This window comes from Cryptomeria japonica, chromosome 4 (assembly GCF_030272615.1).
Source record: "Cryptomeria japonica chromosome 4, Sugi_1.0, whole genome shotgun sequence".
Taxonomy (NCBI): Eukaryota; Viridiplantae; Streptophyta; class Pinopsida; order Cupressales; family Cupressaceae; genus Cryptomeria; species Cryptomeria japonica.
Genome location: NC_081408.1, coordinates 649,672,581 through 649,693,734, shown reverse-complemented (window position 1 = coordinate 649,693,734; position 21,154 = coordinate 649,672,581). Strand labels below are relative to the sequence as shown.

The 21,154-nt window shown below is 32.2% G+C and overlaps 1 long non-coding RNA gene and 1 pseudogene across 1 annotated transcript; both read left to right on the top strand.

Moving 5' to 3' along the window:
• Positions 1–1,541: 1,541 nt before the first annotated feature.
• Positions 1,542–2,338, top strand: LOC131047669 (uncharacterized). The gene is made up of 2 exons (XR_009106276.2): positions 1,542–2,044; positions 2,133–2,338. It is a non-coding gene; the product is annotated as an uncharacterized LOC131047669 (long non-coding RNA).
• An 11,292-nt stretch (positions 2,339–13,630) lies between these two features.
• LOC131875295 (sugar transport protein 13-like) lies at positions 13,631–14,527 on the top strand (annotated as a pseudogene).
• Positions 14,528–21,154: the final 6,627 nt, after the last annotated feature.

Genomic DNA, 21,154 nt, shown 5'->3' with positions numbered 1-21,154 from the left:
GAGCTTGATGTTTCTAATCCACACGAGGCCTGATATTGCCTATTCAGTTTCACTTGTTTCAAGGTATATGACAAATCTATCTGAAATACATATGAAGGCAGCCAAGAGGATTTTGAGGTATATGAAAGGGAATTTAATTTTTGGTATTCATTACTACTCTTCTAAAAAGTTCAATCTTGTAGGCTTTAGTGATTCAGATTGGGGAGGTAGTATGGATGACCGTAAATCTACATCTGGAAATTGGTTTTCTTTTGGTTCTAGTTTAATTACCTGGAGCTCAAAAAAGCAAAGTATTGTTGCCCTTTCATCTACAGAAGCAGAGTATGTTGCAATTACCTCAGTAGGTACACAAGCTCTTTGGCTCATAAAAGTTTTGGAAGAAATTGGTGAAAAACAAATTTAGCCTAGAGTAATTTATTGTGACAATGTGAGTGCGATCAAGTTAGCAAAGAATTCGGTTCATCATAGCAGAACAAAGCATTTTGATTTGAAATATCACTTCATACAAGATTTGGTGCAGAAGAAGGATGTTGAATTGAAGCACATCAACACCCAGAATCAGCTAGCAGATATATTTACCAAAGCAGTTGCGAAAGCTCAGTTTATAGCACTACGAGATAAGATTATGAGCCCTCTCAGCATCAAGGGGGAGTATGTTGATAACTAATGCTAGTCTAGCATGTAGCTAGATTAATTTAGTTAACAATTTTTTGTTTATTCATGCAAATAAAGCATGTACTCCAACATGCATTAATCCTTAGGACTATTTTTAGTTTTGTTTTTTACATGAGTTGTTTTTAGTAAATAAAGCATGTTGTACATGCACTTATTGTATTCTTAATTTAGGGAGTAGTTTGTTTTTTTAGATTGAGAGCCTTAGTAGCTTTCCATGCAATCCTAGGAATATATTTAGAACAACAGTTATTATTAATTCTTCTAGGCTGCAAATTCTTTATATATACAACCTCTATGTAATTTTTTAATTAAGCTTCAATAAAGAAATTGGTGTGTGCAATTCCAAAAAACAGGGCACTTTGTTTTTTATTTTGAATTGTGATTTCTTTTTGCAATTTATTCTTTTTGCTGTTATTGTTTGCTAATCAACTGATTTAGAAAGGATAGGTCAGGTTCAAAATTCTACAAATATCCCTCACTCTCCCTCACTTTCTGCGGTTTGCCTTCACATGTGAGCCGTCCTTCGCCTTCTAAAACGGAGACACTAATGCCGCATCTAAACGCTTCAAAGTGCCAAAATCTTTTGACTTTGTGAATCGCCAAAATGTTATTCCAACTCCGAAATTGATGCGTAATGAACGCATTAATTTTTTGTAGATGCGTATAAAACAAGTCGACTCTGTGGAAATCTCCGACATGCAAATCTTGACTTTTCTGTTATTTACGCCACGTATAACCATCAGTCTTCTTTTTGATTTATTTATTGTCTTTGAGCAGTGTGAATTGGAAGTTTCTAGTGCGCTCGCCTTCACCCGGTTGTGTATAAATACTCTTCAACCCTCGCACCATTTCATCTCACCACCAACAATAATGGCGATGGCTCTTCATCATTCCCTTTTACCTATCGTCTTGTTGGCATTTGTCTCAGTGTGTTCATCGGGAAGGGCATTGCCTCCCTTCCACCACAATGGAAAGCCTTTACCAGGAGCTCACTCTCCTACCCTTCCACCGCCGCTACAAAGCCCACAACCACACTTCCCTTCTCCCTTCATTCAGAAGCCCCCATTCGAGAAGAAGCCTCCTATGAAAGACGCTCACCCTCCTACATTTCCAAACCCACAATCGCCCCACGCTTCTCCCCTAATTCAAAAGCCGCCATATTTCCACATACCCCTACCCTTCTCTCCTGCTAATGTTCCTCTCTATCACAAGCCAGGTTCCCCTATATACAATGGCCCTGGTGAAGCTTATCCTCCCTTGATGAAATCTCCTCCCAAGCCAGTAATAAACCCCCCGCCAAAGCATGGACAATACAATCCGCCTCCCATGCATAACTGTCCTCCACCTCATCCTATTTATTAAACATTATGTAAGTTCACAATTCCATTTAAACTCGTTTTACATTTCCATCTCTTAAATGAGTGATTAACTAAGTTTTCTTTTTGTTCTTGTTGCAGATAGAAAGTCCGCGGAGAATATATAGACTATAAGTAAAGGAGAGCTGGTTTAGATTGTAATGAACAATAGTAGTATTACTACATGTTGGTTGTGCTGATGAGAAAGATGACGGGATACCGCAGAAGCCCCGGCTTGTCTATCTATTATCGTAGTGTTATGTTATAAATAAATTTATATTTAGCACGTCTTAAACTATTTTAATGGACTTTCCTTTGTTAACAAATAAATTACTTGCCCGTTCAATTTTATATATTTTTATTTAAGGTTGTTTTACCTGTGTGAAATATGTAACTCTCAGTTACAGGAACGGAAAACGTCGATTTAATCAACGTAATAATTTATAATTGTAATCGTTTCTTCCGGGCAGGCCTGTAATTTCAAAAAGAACCACGCCTGGTAAACAAAAATCCGTTCAATATTGTAACATTGCCTGTCATTTACGTTTTATTTTGCCATCATTCTACTTCAGCTTTTCGTCTAATGGAAACTAAAATTTGATAGCCCTTTTACTGTATTGTGACACCGTTTGTTTTTATACATTTATTTCATACGTGACACCATTTGTAACAAAACTGAACAACAGTATGATTCTTAAGTGACACCATTTATATATTACAAAACTGCATGCTTTTATTTCTTTCTTGAATAATGGCAAAGATACCATTGAATTTATTAGCCTCACTTAGATTTCTAGAAGATGATAGAATGGCTAAAAAAGCTTCTAAAAAGAAAAACCTAGAAACTAATGGATTTTTCGCTGTGTCGGATAGTTGTTTTCTAGAAGTTAGATTAGAAAGTTTTCAAGTGCTCTCCAAAAAAACATTATTATATTCAACATTCCTACATAATGTTTATTTGGAGAGGATGATTAAAAATAATAATTACATAGAGATATATATAACAAGTATCTAAGTTTGATAAATTTTATCATAAGTAGCGCTTTCATAAATGTGTCAACAAATTGATACTTCATTCCAAAAAAATGTCTCTCCACCACTTGACTTTAGATCAAGTCAAAAACAAAGCGATGATGTACTTCTATATGCTTAGACAAAACATGATGTAAAAGGTTTTCTGCTAGCTTGATAGTGTTTTAGGATCACAAAATATAATAGCTGGACAATCTTGTGGATGTTGTGCTTCTTCAAGTAGTCTTTTAAGATGTAATGCTTCTTGAGATGCCTTTGATGAACCAATATATTCAGCCTTTGAATATTATTGTGACACTATTGATTTCCTTTTATTGCTCCGACAAATTGGTTCTAAGCCAAGATGAAAGATGTATCATGAGGTTGATTTTTATCATTAATGTCACTTGCACAATCAGAATCTCTACACCCAACTAGAGTAGGCTTTCCTCCATATTTGTATTCAATACCCAATTCGTTTAATCAATTTCCTACATAACCTATGAGAGAAACGCATTGATACAAGCTTACATAATAATTGTTATGCTAAGATCAAATATACAAGCCACAAGATAACACAAGATATAATGTAGGAAAATTTTGATGAGGGAAAAACCTAGCCTCCAAAAGCATCTATACTCCATCTTATTATTAAACAATAAAGCAATAAAAAACACTTATAGAGTTACAATGAATACTTCTAAAACATGAAGTCCTTCAATATATTCTCCATGTGTACAAGTATGAATCTACACATCCCATGCCATGTTTGACATATGCACTCCTCATAAAGACTCAATAATGATAACTTACTCACCCAGCCAACCTTAACAACTAAACATGCACTTTCTTATATAGAATCAACCTCACATGTAAATACAACCAATTGGTAAAGCATATTATATGAACCAAAACCATAAGTTCACAAAACCATTGATCCCATATTTAATATTGGGTACTAATTTTTCACTTTATTAATATTTCCCCAATATTAAATTAAATACATTCCTCCAATGTGAGACCCACGTTAAATATATTTCTTAATGTTACATACAACAAATAAAGTTGTCCCAATAATGTTTATTCCTAGTGATACACATCCATCTAGGTGCCAAAAGATGTACCACACATATAATAATAAATAAAATATTATAAACATTATGCAAGGTGTACACCACATTATCCTAATATTATCCCACCTATTGCATACATTGCATATGGGTCAATCAATGAAATACATCCTCATAACCATACGTGAAACCACATGAATCTCCATCATTCTCTCATGCTACATCAAGATACCTAGAATAAAATTAAAGTAATGACCATCTCAAGAAAGAGCTACTTTCATCCTCTAGAATTCAAAAAATGGAAGAAAAGGAAGAAGCCAAGGTGAAGACACACCAATCCAAAACACATAAATGTCAGATTTAATGTGATAATAAAGGCTCCGAGCTACTATCATAAGGCAAAAACCCCACATGATTAGAAATGACATCCACAATAGATGTCAATACATCTTGCCATCCATACCTCAGGTATAAATAACATTAGTTTACTTACACCAATTTCATATCAACCCATAGACCATAATTAAGCTCCCTATATCAAAATTATTAATGAACATACATATCTAGGAACTCCCTTTGCATGGGTAATGTCAAATCTGGAAATAAACTAAAATCTTATCAAGTTCATCCCTAATGTTTCAAATAATGCAATTCAAGTTCATCCTTATTTAGGTTAGAGTCCCCTTCCTTTTTGTTCCTAAATTTATCAAAACACTTGGGTATTTCATCTTCTTTTTTGTTCCTTTTGCTCTTATATTCACTTTCACCACTACTAAGGTGCTTCCTCTTGTTTTTCTCTTCTCTCTTCTCCATAGAGGATATATTCTTATCAATCACTCTCATATTTCATCGTCACTTGAGTATGGAGGGTTGTGAATGGAAAGATTTAAAGCCTTTTTATCTTTGAAACCCTTATTAGGTAAAGACACTGCAACTCCCTCTGATTCTACTTGATCAAGAAAAACTTGAAGTTTTTTCTTCTTGGCTTCATGCACCTTAGCTCTAATCTTGTCCAATTCTAATGCCTAGTGATTCTTTGGTTGTCCAGTATTTCTATTGGGCAAATGATTAGGGATGGTAGTATTATCTTTTGGAGTATATTTCAAAATATCTTCCATAGTTGCACCCCTTTCAACATTTGGTCCCTACATTTTCTTTAAATTGACATTGACACGAGGGAAATATTTTGAATAGCAACAATAGAGTCTTTCATAGGATTTTCCATATTGTCCTTAGGGCCCTAAAAATTGAGTTTCTTAAAGGCCTTCTAGTTTAAAACTAGGGCCATTATTCTTTTGGTGACCCTATTTTTTTCAGAGAAAGTGTAAATTTGAGCCCCCCAAAAGGTTATTTCTCTATGCTAGAATATTTCCTCCAAGGTCAATAACAATCTACTTTGTCATATCAATGCCATGAGAAAAAGTGACTAATAACCTTTCATCCATATGTGGCACGATATTTAGAGTTTCCACTAATTGGAGAAATTTACTCACCGGGGCAAGGAGTTTGGACAATAAATCCCTCAGTTGAGCTAGTATATCTTTAATAACAAGCCATATCAGAATAGAAATAGAAAAAAATTCCCCATTCAAGAAGTTAGAGGACCAATTAACTGCTCTAAAAATAGAGTTATTGAAATTTCCAGAATTATTTTGTAGCCCTCATTCTTGTATGACATGGGTTTAAAAAAAAAGACAAAATGCCCTTTATGAATCATTCTTGAAAATGTAACATGAATCCCCAACCTTTTCCCAAACCTTATTAAACCATTCAACAATAAACATTTAAAAATCAACCCAACAATATTAAAGATTGAACCATTATAAGTGAAGCTGAAAAATAAATAATGGGACAGATAAACATCACAAACCCTATTTTAATTCTAGTTATCCATGTGAAAGTAAGGAATTCTGAATGTTAGACAAACATGAAAATTACATAAATGAAAAAAAGAGCTATGACAAAAGGATAAAGTAAAAAAGAAAGTAAGTTCCATAAATCCATTCCCACCACACTACTATACGAAATTTGCAAACCCGCCATAAATGCATGAAACTCTTTCAAATTGTTATAGAAAGCGTTGAACCAACCATAGGCCGTACTAATCACCAAACTCTAATAACATCGTGATTGTAAAGAAAGAAGGAAAGCCAAGACTATTGTACATATGTCAATAACTGAATTATTTTTAAATCTTTGAATAGTAGCCTACAAGGTATAGCCCATTTGCATTCACACGGCTAAACATTGAATATCCCTCTCCCTTTCCCTCACATTGCCTCCACATGTGAAACGTCCTTCCTGTTCTTAGAGAAACTCTTCAAAGTGCAAAATATAAATATTTGGACTTTGTGAACAACCGAAATATTATTCTAACTCCTTATTTCATGCCTGATTAACGCAATAAATTTGTCGTACACGAGTGGAAAACAAGTCGACTTTGTGGACAATTTCCGACAGGCAAATCTTGGCTTTTCAGTTATGCACGCCACGTATAGCCATTAGTCTTCTTATTCATTTATTTGTTGTAAAATATAGTTGCTGAGGACTGTGAATTGGAAGCCTCTACTGCGCTCGCCTTCACCTGTTTTACTGTGAATCTTCTTGCATAATGTCTTTAATAACATATTTATAGTGAATCTTTTGATTGTTGCAAGTATTTTCTTGCATAGCTCTTATTTGTCGCATAGAATATAATGATTTATTCATACTTATGAATGTTAAATATTTGGAATTTGATCTCTCGACGAATTTTACATAGATTATCTAAAATATAGGTATACTAGTTTACATTTATATCATAAGTGATAGCATTTGTAACAAACACTGAACAACAGTATGATTCTTGAAATGTTTCTGAGTATTAAAATTTTATAAACTTTTTAAGAATTATATGATAATTGTTTTTGTCATATTAAGCAAGCAAATGATAGTCCTAGTAATGGATTATGGATATTAATTTATGCAAATAATTATTTATCATAGACAATGATAGAAATTGTTTTATACAACAATATATTCTCAAAATATAATAAGGAAAATGAATGTACTAAGATAAATCCTCCTCCATTACTATTTTATATTCTTTCTTAAATTAATATTAGATTTTTTTTATCTTGATTGGCTAAACGAGTGTAGGCATTTTGCCACATAGGAAATCAACTTATAAAGTGAACATTCATTTCAATGCAAAGAGTTTTATATGGTAAGATCATCCACTCATCATTAATCTTGTGGGAAATTGATTTTATGTGTGAAAACCAAGGGACACTGAAGGTCAAAAAGGGAGATTTACATTACAAATCATCAAGAGAATAAATACTAACTAAGGGAGAGGACCCAATAGTTGAGCACCCTAACATCGCACTTCTCAAAATTCTCCATGGAAATTTCAAATCACTACCAATATTTTACAGCAACTTACTTGGCAAGTCCCTTCTTATAACTAAGGTTTCAGGGCCACACCATCAAATATGATGCCACATCACCATGCTTTTTGTCAAGTTGTCCAAAAAAGCCCCCCAAAAAGGTGAGACCAATAGTCATGCATAAGGGCCCCCCATACTTGTGCAACTGATGTGGCATCACATGATTGGTTGTTTCTTACAACTAAGGGTACATTTCATTCGATTATGGGTATTAAAGTCACAACTATTGGTGCAATGTTGTCAAAATTTTTTGACATAAATTAACAACTATGGGTAATAAATAAACAACTACCATCACAACAATTAAAACGTGCTCAACTATTGTATCCTCTCCCCTACTGGTGATTGTGATATGTTAATGTATGTTCCTTCATAGAGATGGTTTGGAATGATATGCTTTTTATTTTTATTTGTCCACTTGATCAAAAATTTATGTTGCTCATATGAAAATTTATATGACATTTTTTAAAAGGCAATGATAAGAAAATAATTTTGCATTAGTGTGAGATGCAATATCAAAAGAAGATAAAGGACTTTATTTTCTTTGGAGATATAATACATTGATGTTAAGTTATTAGATGTGTTTCCATTCATCTTAGTCAAAATTTGGTTGCATGAGAGTTTACAAAGTTTGTGTGCAAAATGATCAAGCATTTATATAGGAAATCTACAATTTATAGTCACATGGGACAGACATTTAAGTTGGTCTTATTGTCCTTTTCTATGCAGTTGAATATTTATTCCTTTCATTATCAAAGTGGAACGTTCAAGTATCATGATAGAAGCCAATGCTGACTTTGTTCAAGTGGTTGCATAAAATATTGAATAAAATGATTATTAAAGATAAGGATATTAAAAAGACGGATAATCAAATATGGATGACAATAAAAAAAGAAAAACATTACAATTCAAATGTAGTTGATATCAAGAGTCTTTTTCAATCTTGAAGGAGGATAAAGTTAGTGATGTGAAAGTGAAATGTTGGCAAATGGGATCTTGGGCCAGTCAATTCAAACTAAATATTCCACTTCCTTTCATAATATTGGAACATGAATAAGCCTAACTATAGTCCTAAAAGGAGAGCTAAGAACTTTAATTTAGTTCCTTTTCTACAAAAGAAATCAGATAGTGAAGTGTGCGCAGATGAAATAGGTTAATGATGAAAAAAATGATTATAATTAATAGTATATAGCATATACATTATGAAATATTAAAACAACAAGACAAAGCTACAAGATAGATAGAGAAGAATCTAGATTTGAAATTTGGAGTTGACTGTGTCATAGAGGGGTGTTGGGCATCCTAGTCTAAAGGTCTTTGCAATTGTTGTAGATGATCAAACAAATAATTAGAAGGTCATGTACCAATGTTTTGCAAAAATCCATCTCAAAATGATAGAACAAGAGCACTGAGTGCTCTAGTCTGAAGCTTTTTCATTCATTCAAATTTTGTTGAAGTCTATCACCATATGCTGTGCATTTCTATAGTATTCCCACTATAAGATCTACATCCACACACATTAAAAGTAATGAAAAATATTATTCCATTAAGTGCATTCCTAAGTCAAACCCCATGTTAGTGTTTCCACTCATACAATGGCTAATGATGAGATTTGAGTGCGTTCCCTTGCAAGGATATAAGTTAAACAACCAATAAAATGTTGAATTGAGAGGATATTACCTCAAGTATGAAACCCTTTTATGGAATATTACACAAGGCTTGATGTTATGGAGTGAAGTCTTGTAACATATTAGTGCATTATTTCAACATTAAAAAACATGATATAATTGACCAAACTTGAATGCTTGAATGTTTTGCTCCTTAAATATAGATATATGTTGGGTTTTATTGGTAGGATTTTAGGAGTGTTATTTGAACTTGATAGAATTTTAAATGGGAAAGGGAGATCTATCATATGCAACTTACACCTTTCTAAAATAATTTTATGGTGAAAGTTGACAAAGAAATGCTATTTTCACAATTGACTTTCATTCTTTGAAAGTTGAGCTCTTTTTTCCTAGATATGACCACTAGGTGCCCTAGCCTTTGCAAAACAAGCTAACAAAAACATTAGGAATAGGGGAATGAACCAAGTTTATGGAAGTGTTGTTGAAACTAAGCACAATTATTCATAAATTATGCATATCTTCCAAAATGGGTCCCAAGTCTAATGTGAAATTATTAAGGTCAATAATTTATGATACTACATTTAGTGTCTGCTTTAATGAGAGTATGAACTTATTCTCATACTTGTAAAGTATGGAGAAGCCGAAGATTTATTTTATCAAAATATTGGAGAGATAATATGACTTCAACCTTAACAATGCAACAAACTCTAAGATTCTAGGTCTCATCAATCTATAATATCAAGATGAAAGGTCAAACACAAAGTGAGCAAAATTGTGATCAACTTTTAAAATTTACATGAAGCATATATAGCACAGGGCATGGCATCTAGGATTCGTAATATCCATAGATTCTCACTATGATCCATATTCATGAACACGGGACTCATGTCACAAACACATAAAATATGGTCTCTAGGACTAGCAAGATCCTTGGATGCTTAGTAGGAGTCATTTTGTCAAGGGTTAATAAATCACAAGGCTAGAAAATGTTATGCTAGGTGGCTCATAAACAAGTGAAGGCTTCATGGGTTGGTAAAATTCCTTAGATATACTAGGTGAGCTTCATGCAAATGGTATCATAAAATATTGGCCAAGAAAAAATACTCTATTTTCTAGGTAGTCTTGATAAATGTGCTACAAAAAGGTTTTGTGATAGCACAAACATTATTGTGGTGTGTGGTATAAGTGAACATCTACTCTTTTGGTGTTTGAACAGAGCTAAATGCATAGAGAAATGTATGCACCCACCTTAAATCAATTGTGTACATCAATCTAGAGAAATTTCCTTTCAAAAAATATACATTCATAGACAAGAATGTTGCAAAAATAAAATACCCAAAACATAGGAAAAATCAAGATGATTACACATACAAACAAGATCATGCAAGAAAAAATAAGGGATTTAAAGATTTATGGTTGGTATAAATATTAGATAAATAATATGATATCAATATGATTGTTTTAAATTGACATCATCCCCAAAATATGGGGGAGCTATGAGTCGAAAGGAGGAAAAGCACATGAGAGGAAACAAAAGACTTTTGGGTAAACATGAAAAAGACCTAAATTCTTCAATATTTTCATCATCCCTAAAATACAACGCAAGAGCATGAGAGCGTATAGAAATATGCAAGCAAATTAATGACCCCATTATTTTACCTTGGCCATAAAATATAGTAGTTAACAGAGTGGGGCATTAGATATACTCCCAGTATGACAAATCTTTGCATGGAAACCCTAGTCTAGGGCCATTTAAGAAACATTCAAATATTAGCCATTATTCCTGATTTTTGTGGGCCCATTGAATGATGAGAGATACACACAATCATCCCTTAAACTGTAGCCATTGATCTGTATGATCAATGTCTACCGATTCAATATTCAAACTTCTTATCTATTCTAAAACATGGCCATGGATCTTGATTATCAATCAAGAATGATTAATCATACCATGTTTGATCATAACAAACCTGCATACTCTTTTAATCAACAATGGCCTACTGATATGGACTTGATGACACTTGGAAACTTCACTTACCATTGCACCTTGGGATGACTCCCTATCTTTTATTCCTATGAACTCATATAATTTTGCCATGTGGAGTCCTTGGTTTCCCTTCACCATACCCTCTTAATTCCCTTTTATTCATATCATTGAGAGTGGGGTTGTTGACATGTTAAAGTTGATATTGGTTCCATAATCAAATTCTAATATCAAAAGGCATGTCTTTTTGAGATTCCTTTGAGAATGTGCACTTCTCCTTCTCAATAGTTGGGAGTTACAAGAAGGGGTCAACATTGTTTTCCAAACTTATGTTGTTAGCCGATAGTGGTTTTGAAATCACTTTGAACCTCTGAAAATCATTTTGTAAGAGATTTTGAAACTTATGACAAGCAAAGCTTGGGGATGTCATTAAAACCATGTTGGGGACCAACAAAAGTTTTATAACCACTGGATTTAGCCAAAAAGCCAAAGACTTGGGCATCACTTTTTTAATTTTTACGTGGGATAAGCTAAGGAGCAAAATAGTTCATTTCATGTATTCTTAGACTAGTTAACAATGGTAAATCATGGGCATGAAAATGCTAATGGTAATGAAATGGGTTTTTAGACTTTGATTGTGGGCTTGCACTATCAATATTACACATATAACTCAAAATAATAAAAGTATATAGCAAGAAAGGAAATGAATTCAAGTTACAACTTATCAAGACGAGGGGATGCCAAACATACTCTAGAAGCCATAAAATGATTAGGAATGTAGTGTTATGAGATTTATATATATAACAAGATCTATTGAAAACTTAATCTAATTTTCTATTCATGCAATAAATACTAAAACTTAAATTCAATAAATAAAATTAGTAGTACATGGTAAAGTAGTATAGTCTAAGAATATGTTCTAAAAAAAGTGAATGAGCTAGGCATGAGAACTTGACTACAACTTCCATAAATGGGTTCATTAAATTTCTAATATTGAAGGTATTTAGGTGTAATCAACTTTTTTGGAAGTTTATAAATATATTTAGCTAGTAAGGTTTGGGAGTTGATGGGAGATCACTAAATTCTTAGGTGTAAAACATGCAAAAAAAACCAAGTCATGAAAATGAGGAATTTGTGATTGATTTTATAAATTTTCATTGCCAAAAAAATGATAATGATGTAGGGTAACATCTCAAACCCTATTTAAAAAATCGATATCCATGTCAAAGAAAGGAATAGAAAATGGTTGAAAACCATGAGAAACGCATTAAAAATTAAAAATTAACAATAAATTAACTCAAAAGGATAAAAGAAAAGAAAACATGAATCTATGCCATTATAGAATAAAATAGGCTAACTTTAACAACCATAAGTTGGAATAATAGCCAAGAGGGACCAATTTAACCACAAGTCTATAAAACAGGCCTTAAAAATCAAGGGCGTCTTTCACAAATCAAACATCATAAACTCATAGTGAATGATTTCCAAAAGAGAAATAAGACTATTCTGATTGACATGACAACATATTTATCATGAGTTGAGATTTTGAAGATCACTTTTACATATCCAAGCATAATCTATAGTAATTTCTAGGTTGTAAATTTTCATACTTAGTTTCTCAATTATAGATTTAATCATAAGTTATCATAAGCTATTAGGATATAACAAGTAGGGAAGGTGAAATGTTTAAGTATTTTAGTATATGCAATGTTGTTGATTCTTCTATTGGTCTTCTTCTTATTCATTCTCACAATTCATTGCTATGACCTTGTATTTAAAGGTATTCAATGTATTTATTTTGATACAAAAAATAGTCTTCTTCACTTGGAATAATATTTGTATTGCACATTTCAAGTGGTGCATTGAAAGGATTCAAGCTCCACAAAAGTATTCATAAGAGCATTTGTGTGATAGAAGCTTGTTATTTTAATTATTCACACATATGTTTGAGGGTTCACTTAGAAAAAAAATCTCCTTTTAACATAATACTAGCCTAATAAAGATTTTTATAAATACCACTAATTTGTCAAATATTAGAAAACAAAGAAGTAAAGGTCAACCAATTAAAATGAAAGACTAAAATATATAAAATACATAATATAAATACATACCAAAAAAAATTTGTAATTTTAAATTAATCCTAAATTGTTAGATGTCCATTAACATCTTAATCAAAAAATTGACACTAATTTATCATCTACCATTCTTAATTTATTGTACTATATACATTTTATTGAATTAAACTTAAAACTAAACTTAACCCATGAGAAGGATGATGTAGACTAAACGCGTCTACAAAGAAAATGACCAAGATACTTTTTAGAGAAAACTTTTTAGGTCAATCTCGGTTTAATATGTGAAAGGTAAGAAAAGGATTCAGAATAACTTTATTAAGTCGAGAGGCGTTCCTACAGTCACAGCAGGGGGGAGTGAAGGCATCCATGTATACATTAAAGAAAACGGAAACCTGTTGGTGGCCATGCATTGTAACCGCTCCAAGTATGCGAAAGAAAACAGAAACCTATTGGTGGCCATGCATTGTAACCACTCCAAGTATGCGTGGACCGTTAAAGAAAATGGCATATGTAATTGATGAAGACGAAAACACCACTTGAAGCTGCGTGGAAGAAAAAAGATGGAAGACGGAACACCACACTGTAAACATTCAGGTTGCGATTGCCATCCACTTTAGTTTCAATCTATTCAGTTGATAAAGTTGGGTGAAGAGTGCTTCTGCTCGAAGCTGGAGTGCAAATGTTTGTTTCACAGGTAAATCTTTGTAGCCATTCTGCTGTGAATTGTAATCACATGTAACCAATTTTTTTTTCATTTTAATATAAAAAATTGTAACGATTTTGTTTTGGAATTGCAGGTGATCATTGGAATTCTGTTAGCAACGGGGATGAAAGAGGATGAAGATATTTCCAAGGGCATGGCAATTATGATAATACTTATGGTATGCACGTTCGTCTCAGCCTTTGCATGGTCATGGGGGCCTCTTGCATGGCTCATTCCTAGCGAAACATTTCCACTAGAAACAAGATCCGCTGGACAAAGTGTCACCGTGTGCATCAACCTTCTCTTCACATTCGTCATTGCACAGGCATTCCTGTCAATGCTTTGTCATTTCAAATACGGGATTTTCTTATTTTTCGCTGGTTGGGTTTGAATCATGTCTACATTCGTCCTGTTTCTCCTTCCAGAAACAAAGAATGTGCCAATCGAAGAAATGATAAAGAAAGTGTGGAGACAACACTGGCTGTGGAAGAAGTATGTCACAGACTCTGATCTGATCGATGATGAGGACGGCGATGCCTATGCCAATCAAGAAACTGGGAAAGCTAATGGCAAGGCCCATCACAATTCTCAATTATAATTTGATTTTACAGCATAATTAATTTTCAAGCTTAAAGTTTTTTCTAAGCCTCCCGAATTGATCTACTCTGCATCTTTGATTTGAATGGCTTCTTTTTCATGTCTCTGACAAGGTGTAGAGCTTGAAATTAACCAAGCCCAACCTTAAGTCAATTCTGTTCCCCTTTCCCTTCAAAGATACTGAACCTGTAAGAAGGGAACCAAGCTCAGTAGCAGGATCTTCAATATATATTTAGAAAAAGGGTTCAGAAATAGGATGATATTAAATATGTTAAAAAAAATTCAGAATTAAATGGTGTGAGTTGCACCATTTTTTACTGGAGAACATCATTAAATCTCTCATATCATTGAATTTCATTCAATTTAATATATTGTATTAAATAATAACAATTAAAGATTAAATATTTGGGGGAGAGGGAAAAAATTGAGTTCTATTTGGAATTGAGAGTGGGGTTTTTCCTTTTTAAATTTGATATACTTTGTACTATAATTGCATATTAAGCGTATCATATAATTATATTCCAAGTTGTTGTGAATTACTCTTAAATGGTAGCTCAAATTTGTGCTCTATAATTCTTGCAATAGGGTGGAAACATGATCTACAATGGGCACAACCTTGACGAATTTGTGCTGCTATAAAAATGATTTATTTCTCTTCTTAATGAAAGATTTTGAATGAAAGTATAGATGATCAATTTTATGGTATTTTTAATTTTTAAATAAATTACAAAGCTTTTGTTCTTCAATATAGAATTGTTACTTTCAAACTACTGTTTCTTTTTAATAGCAAAGATCTTAATTGATAATCAATTTGGATATCAATTGATAAGCTAGAATACAACATTTTCCATAAAATTTAAAATAAGTTTTATTCTTAAAGTTTCTATAATTTAACCACTTAAAATAAATTCAGATTGTGACAAATATCTTTCTATATTTTCAAATATCAATATAGTACCATTTTTTTTTCCAAAAATCTACATATAAAGAATGCCCAAATAATATAATAATAAAGAAAAAACCTCAATATAATAGATAGAATGTCTCCAAGACAAGATTGTAGCTATCTTAGATTTTGGACTCAATTTAAGAATGTTTTTCTACTATTCTTATTGATTTAGGAATGTTTGTAATGGATGTGTGTTTGCAAATATCAATTTCTATTTTGAATCAAAATCCCATAGTCTCTTTAATACACTGCAAATAAAAATGAAACTTTCTTCTTTCAAAGAGTTGTTTCCTTAAAAGAACATAAACAATGGTTTTAAATTGCTATTTTCATCTATGAACCATGCTTTACAACCAAGTTTCTATATCTATTATTCCTATTATCATGGATATGGGTGAAAAATAATGAATTATTTTTAGATAATTATATGAAAAAAATCAAATAATGAATAAATAATAAGTAAATAATGTAGATAAATTAAATAGCTCTTAACTCAATAGAAAATAACAAAAAAAGTTTTAAAAGTTTGAAAAAGATGGGATGAAGAACCATATCTCATAGTACACCAGTGACATGGAAACGATTAGATTTTAATCATAAATACAAATGATTTTGATTTTTTTATCAAAATAAAAAAAAAGTGAAAGTGACACATAAAAGATAATAAAATTAATATAAATTTATTAAAGACATCCATTTGAAGGATGCTCTTATATATTATATAGAAGTGTTTTAGATGTCTATACTAATCCAGAATTTTTTAATATGTATAATATAGTTATTTTATTTAACTAAAATTATTAAATTTAAAATTAATATAATTTTTTTAAACATTATTTTATTTTATTTTATAGAATATATAATAATTTATTTATATACTAAATTATTATATTCTTTTACTTAAGAAAATGCATAATCTTTTCACTAAAGAATTTTTGAGAAGTAAATGAAAATAGGTTCAATTTGACAAATAGAAAATATTTTATAACATGTAAAAAAAAATCTAAAAGTCTTACTCTAACAATACACCAAGTTGAACCCTATCCCTAAACCAAATTGAACCCTAACCCTAATTCAATTGAATAATAAACCAAATTCTAACCCTAATTAGACTCAAATTGTAAGCCTAACTATAATTAAACCCTTATCACAATCAAACCGTACTACAATTGAACCCTAACTATAATAAACTATAACCCATTAAACCCTAACTAAGGTTTTTCTCTAATCGAAGCCCAACCCTAAGCTAATATTAATCCTTAACCCTAATTGTGCTTAAACCATAATGTTAATTAAATGATAACTCAAACAATATTTGAAACATAACCATAACCCCGAGATTCATCCTATAATAGTAGTACCTTAATCAAAGTCTAGCCCAAACCCTAACCCTAATTAGCCTTCAATCCTAATTTATCCCTAAGCCTAATGTGTTTGAATCATAACCCTAATTCTAACCTAAACAAATTTTAGTATTATATTAAACCTAACTATAATAAAAAAATTACCATAATTAAACCCTAACCTTGATAATATCTGTAATAGAGACCTAATTCAACCCCAATCTAATCATCACTAACCCTTAACCATAACCAAATCATAACTATACCAAAACCTAATCATAATCAAACCCTAACCCTAATCATAACGAAAACTTTATCATAACCACAATCAAAATCAAATCTAACTGTAATAAAAACCTATAATTAAACCCTACCTCCAATATTAACCCTAACCCTAATTTTAGGTTAACGTTATCCCTAAACCTAATCTTACCATAATTGAAACCTAATCATAACCTAACACTAAACTTAACTATAACCCCATATAATTTTAAAACACCTACAACTTCAACCCTCATCTAACAACAACTGAACCATAACCCTAAACTAAATTATAACACTAATTGGACTCTAATCCTAATTGAATTCTAGCCCAAACCCTAACCCTAATTAAACTTTAATCCTAATTTAACCCTACTCCTAATGTAATTGAATCATTACCCCAATTGAACTTTAATCCTAATTTAACCCAAACCATAATGCAATTGAATCATAACCCTAATTGAACTCTTATGTTAAGCCTTACCATAATTAAACCCTAACCTTGACAATATCCATAAACTAGACCTAATTGAACCCCAATCTAACCATCATCAAATCCTAACCATAAGCAAACCATAATTGTACCAAACCCTAATCATAATTAAACCCTAACCCAAATCATAATTAAACCCTAATCTTAACTATAATCAAACCCTAACCCTAATCATAACCAAAACCTAACTATAACCACAATCAAACCCTAATCATGTAGTCAAACTCAAATCTAACCATAATTAAAACCTAGAATTAAACCCTACCTCCAATCTTAACCCTATTCCTAATTTTAGCTTAACATTAACCCTAAACCTAATCTTACCATAATTAAAACCAAACCATAACATAACCCTAAACTTCACTATAACCGTAGAGAATTAAACAATATTCCTTAGTCCTAACCCTAACCTAAGCCTAACCCTAACAATAATCCTTAGCCCTAACCCTACACCTAATCATAATCCTAACCCTAACCTTAACTTGAAACTTATCCCTAATCCTAAGAGTAAATCCTATCCATAATCCTAATCCTAACCTTAAACTCTAACCCAAACCATATCCCTAACACTAACCGTAATCTTAAATCCTAATCCCAACCATAATCCTCACCCTAACCCTAAGCATGATGTAAATCATAACCCTAAACCATGACGTTAATCATAACCCCAACCTTAAGCCTAACCCTAACAATGATGTAAACCCTAACCCTAGCCATAATCCTAACTATGACCCTAACCATAATCCTAAACCTAACCTTAAACCCAACCGTGATGTAAACAATAAACCTAACCATAACCAAAAATAATAACCCTAATAATATTCCTTACCCTAACCCTAATCATAATGCTAACCTAACCATAATCATAAACCCTAACCCTAACAATAATCCCACCCTAAACTTAACCCTAACCCAAATTGAACCTTAATCTAGCCCAAACCCTAATCCTAATTGAACTTGAATACTAATTTAACCCTAACTTTAATGTAATTGAACCATAACCCTAATTCTAACCCTAACTTTGATATAAACCCTAAAGTAATTGTAACCTTGACACTATACCCTTACCATAAACTTAAGGTTAACACTAAACCCTAACCCTAACCATAATCCTAAACCAAAAGCAAACCCTAACCCTAATGATAGCCCTAACCATGACATAAGCCTTAACCCTGATCATAATGGTAACATTAACTCTAATCCAAAACATAACCATACCCCCAGTTATAATCCCAATCCTAACCCTAATTGTAATTATGCTTACCTTAACCCTACCTTTGATGTAAACACTAAGTTACATAATTGTAACCCTGACACTAAACCTTGACCCTAACCATAAATCTAACCCTAATATTAAACCATAACCAAAACTCAAACCCTAAACATGATATAAACCCTAACCCAAACCATGATGTAAACCTTATCCCTGACCATAACACTAACCTTAACCCTAATGCTAACCATAACCATAATACTTGTCGTTAAATAAAGTTTAATATATCTTAGAGTTAAGTATTTGCTTTGATCTTGCAACAAATATATACTATTAAAAATAGTCTAAATAGATATATTAAATTTCATATATCTCCATGTAATATATAATTTTATAATATAATTTATTTTAATAAAAAGATTTATTAAATAACTGATTCTAATTGAATGTGAACCCTTACCCAAAGCATTATGCTACAATAATAACTCTAATCGTTAACTAAAACCAATTATAACTTATTTTATCGATAATACTATAACTCCCTTTAATCTAGACCCTAAGTCTAACAACCCTAATCCTAACCCAAACCCTAACTCTTATAGCTATCATTGCATACTATCTTTCATTGCAATCTTAACCCTAACTCTAACCCTAATCCTTATTATAATTCTAACCTTAACCCTAACCTTAACCTTAATCTTAACCCTAACCATGATCCTATACCAGAACCAAAACTTGATGCTAACCCTAACCATGATATACACCCTAACTATTATCATATTCCTAACCCTAATCCCTAACCCTAATCATAACCCTAACCATAATATAAACCTTAACTCTGACCATAATACGAACCTTAACCCTAATCCAAAACATAACCATAAACCAAATCGTAATCCTAACCATACCCCCAGTTATAATTGTAAGCCTGACGCTAACCCTAATATTAAACTGCAACCATAACCCTAACCCTAACCATAATTCTAATTGTAATCCTAAACCTTAAAGCTAACCATAATCCTAAACCAAAACCAAACCCTAACGTTGATGCTGACCCTAACCATTATCATAACCCTAACCCTAATCATAAATCTAACTTCAACCATGATGTAAACCTTAACCCTAACCATAACACTAACCTTAACCCTAATGCTAACCATAACCATAATACTCGTGATTAAATAAAATTTTATATTATCATTAAATAAAGTTTTATATTATCTTAGATTTTAGTATTTGCTTTGATATTGCAACACAAATATATTATATAAAATAGTCTAAATAGATATTTAAAATTTCATATATCTCTACATAATAATATAATAATATTATAATATAATTTATTTTAGTACAAACAAATAGAAAATAATAATAATAATTGCAATAATAATATTACATATTAATGCAACAAACATTAATAGTATAATATTATATAGTTTTATTTTGAATTTTTTTATTGTTTCCCATGTTGCCACGACTGCTACTAGCTTACATATATTTGATTTTAATCAAATATATATATAATACGCCAAGATATATCCTTTTCGAGGCGCCTATTTTTATCATGTACCCCGAACTCTAATAGACGCCTCGAAAAGGATATATCTCAGCGTATTATATATATATGTAAGCTAGTTAGATAGTCAGCTAAATATTTTCCGAACGATGTTGTAGGCGGATTCACATGGCTAAACGCTGAATATCCTTTTCCCCGAATTTCTGCGGTTTGCCTCCACATGTGACACGTCCTTAGCTTTTTCAAAAGGAGACGCTAATGTTGCATCTTGAAAATGCCAAAAATATTTGGACTATGAGAACCGCCGAAATATTATTCCAACTCCTTAATTGATGCCTGATTAACACAATAAATTTGTCGTCCATGCGTCTAAAAACAAGTAAAGTTTGTGGACAATCTCGTGGTCGCAAATCTCACCTTTTCTGTCATTCACGCAACGTACAACCATTAGTTTTCTTATAAGCAGTGTGAATTGGAAGTTTCTATTGCGCTCACCTTTACCTGGTTGTGTATAAATACTCTTCAACCCTCGCACCATTTCAATTCACTGTCAACAATGGCGATGGAACTTCGTCATCACTTCTACCTATCGTGTTGTTGGCATTTGTGTCAGTGTGTTCTTTGGAGAGGCCATTTCCTCGTTTCCACCACGATGGAAAGCCATTACTAGGAGCTCACCCCACTATGCTTCCACCGCCAGTACAAAGCCCACAACCATACTTCCCTTCTCCCTTAATTCACAAGCCCCCATTCGAGAAGAAGCCTCCTATGAAAGACGCTCACTCTCCTACATTTCCAAACCCCCAATCGCCCCACCCTTCTCCCCTCATTACAAAGCCGCCACCTTTCGACA